This window comes from Octopus bimaculoides, chromosome 30 (genome assembly GCF_001194135.2).
Source record: "Octopus bimaculoides isolate UCB-OBI-ISO-001 chromosome 30, ASM119413v2, whole genome shotgun sequence".
In the NCBI taxonomy this organism is placed as follows: Eukaryota; Metazoa; Mollusca; class Cephalopoda; order Octopoda; family Octopodidae; genus Octopus; species Octopus bimaculoides.
Window position 1 is genome coordinate 9,163,029 of NC_069010.1, and position 5,675 is coordinate 9,168,703.

Sequence of the window (5,675 nt, forward strand, 5' to 3'; positions counted from 1 at the left end):
GTATATAAATATATATATATATATATATATATACACTTATATATATATATACTTATATATAAATATACATATATATATAAATATACATGTATATAAATATATATATATATATATATATACACGTATATAAATATATATATACACATGAATATAAATATATATATATACATGTATATAAATATATATATATATACATCTGTATATACATATATATGTAAATATATATAGATGTATATATATTAATATATCTACATTATATACACATATATACACACACGCATATGTGAATGTTGAATATATTTACATTTGAATGTGTATATGTATGGTTATTTGTTTGTACATGTATGTAAAAAATATGTGTGTGTGCGTATATGTATGTACATATATATATTTACATGTGTATGTGTGTATATATATATATATATATATATATATATATATATATATATATATATATATATATATATATATATATATATATATATATATATGTATGTATGTATGTATGTATGTATATAAGAAAATACTTATCAAAAATTTTTTCAAATTTTGTAATTTTGAAATGGAATTTTGCTATTCTTTTCCTTTTTGTAATTAAAATTTTTATTGATCCTAATTTGTTAACGAACTGTTATGTTGTTGTCTTTGAATTGATCTGTTTGGCAAGTGTCAGTGGAAGTCGAGTGATGACAATGACAGAACTCACTGTCAGTCTTGAAGGGTACACTTTGTTTATCAACTCTCTCTCTCTCTCTCTGTGAAGGTGCATGGCCCAGCGGTTAGGTTGTTGCACTCACCAACACTGGATCGTAGGTTCAATTTCTAGACTGAGTGGTGCTTTGTTTTTTTGGTTTTTTTTTGAGTAAAAACACATCGTTTTACTTTGTCCCCCTGCAATTAGGGGTGGGTGTTGGCCCTTTTGCCTAGCCAGCAGGGAGGTATCGATTCGAAAGCTAACACAATGTGTAACAACATCTGATACAGACTGGTCGATCCGATGATAATGTGATATTTTCAACCCTATCCACCTCCACCGTCAGCCACCCCAATTCTCCTTCCCATGCTATCTCGTCAACCCCTCCAACTACTTCTACTCAGCTTCTGCCTTGTGGGGTCACTTGAGCACCTTATTGCTGTCATCTGTCTCTTGCAGCTCCTATGGATCATTTCCCCTTTCTCCTCGTTTCCCTTTCTAGATGTGAGTAGCCATGCAGATCCCTTTACAGGAATCTTCTCTGCTCCTCCGCCAATCCCCCCCCCCCATCTCAAAGCAATCCTCTTGTTCCTCCACAGAAGGGCTTGTAGTTCTGTGAACTGCATGGCGACCTTAAGACTACTGGTGACATGAGAAAAGCACCCGGTCCTTGCTGTGAAGTAGGAAGGGTATCCAGCTGTAGAAACTATGCCAAAACAGATACTGGAGTACGATGCAGTTGTTGGACACATCCAACCCATGCCAGCATGTGTATGGATTATATATATACACAACGAGTGTATATGGAGAGAGAGAAATATATTAAAAGGGACAATCTCGAAAGACGGAAGAGATTTCCCTGGCAAATTCATATTTGGGTTACTTCCTTTCAATGGATGTTTATATGATCTCATTTCTGGTAAAACCCTTTTCTCGTGTTTAATTGTATTTTGATGTTTCCGAACATCCTGTTGTATTGGGCTATTTTTACTGAGCTCCAGGCCAATGTGGATTGAACAAAATTATCATCAAAAGCATTCCAGTCGTGACCATCTCGTCTTTTTGCGCATAAGAAACTACATTGTGTAATGTAGCTCTTACCTTTCTTACAAGAATAAGTTGAAGAAACTTAGCTGTTCTTTCTAGCAGATCCTGCGACTATGCAGATGATATGATGATGTCTGTAAGACTCGGATATCAAGAAAAGGCAATGAATGGCCCTGGTATTTCATCTGCCTTTATGTTCTGAATACAAATGCCACCGAGGTTGACGTTGCCTCTCATCCTTTCGGGGTTGATAGAATAAGTGCGTACGAGTTAAAGACTGAGGAGGTCAATGTAATCAACCAGCTCCCAACCCCCAAATTTCAGGCCTTGTGCCATTATTATTTGAATGACCAGCTGGCCGAATTGTTACTGCGTTGGGCGAAATTCTTAATGTCTTTCCGTCTGTCTTTACATTCTGAGGTCGACTTCACTTGTCATCCTTTTGGGGCTGATAAACACTGGGGCCAATGGAATGGGCTATCTCCCCCACTCACCTTGTACCTATAGTAAAAAGGATTATTATTATTATTATTCAGGTGGCGAGCTGGCAGAATCGTTAGCACGCCGGGCGAATTGCTTAGTGGTGTTTCGTCTGCCGCTATGTTCTGAGTTCAAATTCTGCTGAGGTCAACCTTGCCTTTCACCCTTTTTGGGGTCAATAAATTAAGTACCAGTGAAACACTGGGGGCTATGTAATCAATTAGTCCCCTCCCCCCAAATTTCAGGCCTTGTGCCTACAGCCGAAAGGATTATCATGACTGATAAATTGACTCAGGTCCATTCCTGTTATTCCTGCTAGGATTTATGTGGTTAGCAGGTTACCACCCGTGACCTCAGATATCCACAAGCTTTCAATAGTGTTTCAGGTGCTTAGAACCCTCCTGATAATCTTTCCTCTTCTACAGGACATACGATTCCAACCATTTGTCTGCATCTTTACTCACAGGTCCCACCCAATGCACCAATTAGTATCGGAACTAAGGGATTATATTTGTTGCTTTTTGTCTTCTTTCTTTTACTATTATTATTATTATTATTAAAGGGGTCAGCTGGTAGAATCTTTAGGATGCTGGATAAAATGCTTAACAGTATTTTGTCCATCTTAACATTCTGAGTTCAAATTCCGTCAAGGTCGACTTTGCCTTTCATCCTCCTGGAGTCGATAAAAACTGTACCAATTGGACACTGGGGTTCGAATGCATCAATATACCCCCTCCCCTCAAATATGTTGGCCTTGAACGTAAATCAGAAGTAAATTTACATTGCAAGATCAAAATATTCTTCAAATAAAACTCGAAATCTGTTCAGGTTTTCCTGTTTTTTTTTTCTTACAATATTTCGGTGCGGGGGAGAGAACTCTTGCTTAACTAATCCAACTTGGTTGATTTGTTTCACATTACTTTTGAATTGATCTTAGACATGTGTTCTAGCCGTGACCATCACCTCATTTCTATTGTCTTTTAAAAGACCTCCTCTTGCTTAGCCCTAGACCAGCCTTAATCAAGTACACACATGATCGTAGACAATCCATCCATGTCCCCCAACCTATATTGTTGTGGTTGCTTCGCCCAGGTTCAGCTCTGATTGAGAAGTCCTAAAGATTTTAGCCATTTCGTTTAAATTCTGGAGGGGTGGTCACCAGGTAGTGCTTTCATTCCATATGTTCTGTGATTTGGGTGTATGTTAATGTACATTATGAACCCAACCACTCTCAAAAATTAATTAAAAAAAAAACGGAAAAATAATCCAGAATCCTTGTCTGGTATCCACCTGATATCAATCGCAACGGTAGTCATGGAATGTGAAGGTGGCTGTAGAATATTTAGCAACAGTAATAAATAGTTTATCCTAATCTAATACAAGCCAAAGTTAACAAATTTACCATTCAAAATAGTTTAGAGCCTAAAGGAAGAAGATCGTAAACATGTAAAGTAAATATAATAATCCAGAATCCATGTCCGGTACCAGATCGATCCCAAAATCGAATCAGTTTGTGCCAGTCCCAAGGTCAAACGTCCCTGAAAGTTTCATATGAATCCATCCAGCAGTTCTTGAGATATCTTTTTAGCAAACAACCGTGACTGAAAACAAAACTTCCAGCTTCGCTGAGGCGGAGGAAATAAAAGAAAACCATAAAAAATGCTTTGAGTTCTTCATCTGTTTCTGATTATTATTATTATTATTATTTGATATATGAAGTGTAATGCAAAAGTATGAGGACACGTGCTTTAAAAAGAAATCTACAACACAGACCAATTCATTGAATCCCCTTCTGAAGCCATCCACCATCGTTTCCATTGTTGGAACTCCTTTTATAGGATAGTGAGCAGCTCCTGGATTTCCTTGATGTCTTCAAATCTGTTCCTTTCAAGCCTTGGTTTCAGCATCATAGTCATAGACCCATGACCGTTTTCAAACACAGAGGACCCCACCACTTGACTTCCAAGCATTGCCATAAGCAACAGAAGTGAGCAAGAACGTTACACCTTAATGTGAACATATAACAGAGTTTCAGCTCAACCTGTGCCAAGTGGCTTCACTCCACGTAAAGCTCTGTTATTAACTTTGTTGCCATAACAATAGTCCCAGAACTTACTGATCGGAGCTCATCCATAAAGTGGTGAGCAGAAGGAAACATTAGAATGCCAGAGAAAATGTCTTGTAGCATTTCATCTGTGTTGAAATTCCACTGGGGTTCAACTTCACCTTCCATCCTTGCAGGGTTCATAAAATAAGTACCAGTTGAGTACTGGGGGGAGTCAATGTTATTGACTTAGCCCTCCCCTCAAAATTGTTGCCCTTGTGTCAAAATTTAAAACTATTATTTGGTATATGCATGTGTGTGTGTGTACCCTGTCACCGCTTGGCAACTAGCGCCAGTCAAGCCAAGTGGAACCATAGTCATGGCTGTTGCCAATGTCATGTAAATGGCACCTGTGAAACCTGTAGTAGTGGCCATTGCTGGTTTTGAATGTTGGGCCCCATGGTGGAGATGACAAGTGACCGAGACCTTTGGGAATATGCTGTGCTTGAGAAAACTCATCAAACCAAGTAAAATCGTAACCATGGCCATTGCTGGTGTCATGTTAATGGCACATAAAAAGCACCCACTACCACTGTTGGAGTGGTTGGCATTAGGAAGGGCATCCAGCAGTAGAAAACCATGCCAAACCAGATTGGAACCTGGTGGAGCTCTCTGGCTTACCAGTTCCAGTCAAACCATCCAACCCATGCCAGCATGGAAAGAGAACGTTAAATGATGATGATTTACAAAACTTTAATGGTTTCTTCATTGTCCTTTTCCTTTTCTTTTTCAGATTTGGCCAAAAATGCTGCCAAGTCTAATGGGGTCTGCTCTCATGTTAACAAAGCCTTCAGCAATGATGAGGGTGACACTGCCAGAGGAGAGGCCAGCCCTGCTGAGAATGACAAGGACAGTGGCTGCACAGGGGTGGAGGTGCACGACAGTGACGATGATGATGATGATGATGAAGAAGAAGGAATTGTGAAGACAAGTTCAGCAGGAAGTGCAGCGACTTCGCTGAACTCCACAGATGACCATCACTTTGGATCGCTGGAATGCCAAGAGATGGAGAGGATGCAGAGCTACAGTGACACCAGTTGCCATGACGACAGCAATGATACTGCTGACGTGAAAGAAGGAGAGGAGGAGGAGGAGGTGGGGAAGAAAGAGGAAGAGGGAGATAAGAGAGAGGTTGTGATGACATCACAGTCACCACCCCCATCACCCACCTCACCACCACCACCACCACCACCCTCATCGTCACTCCACTGTCGACCGACCAGCTCCCCTCCTCCACCACCATCCCAGACTCCTGGTACATCATCACTTCCTAGCCCCGGTTCTTCCCCGTCCTCGCCAACCCGCCCAACAGTCTGCCCTCCTGCTCCCCCACCTTCAAGCTCCCCGCCA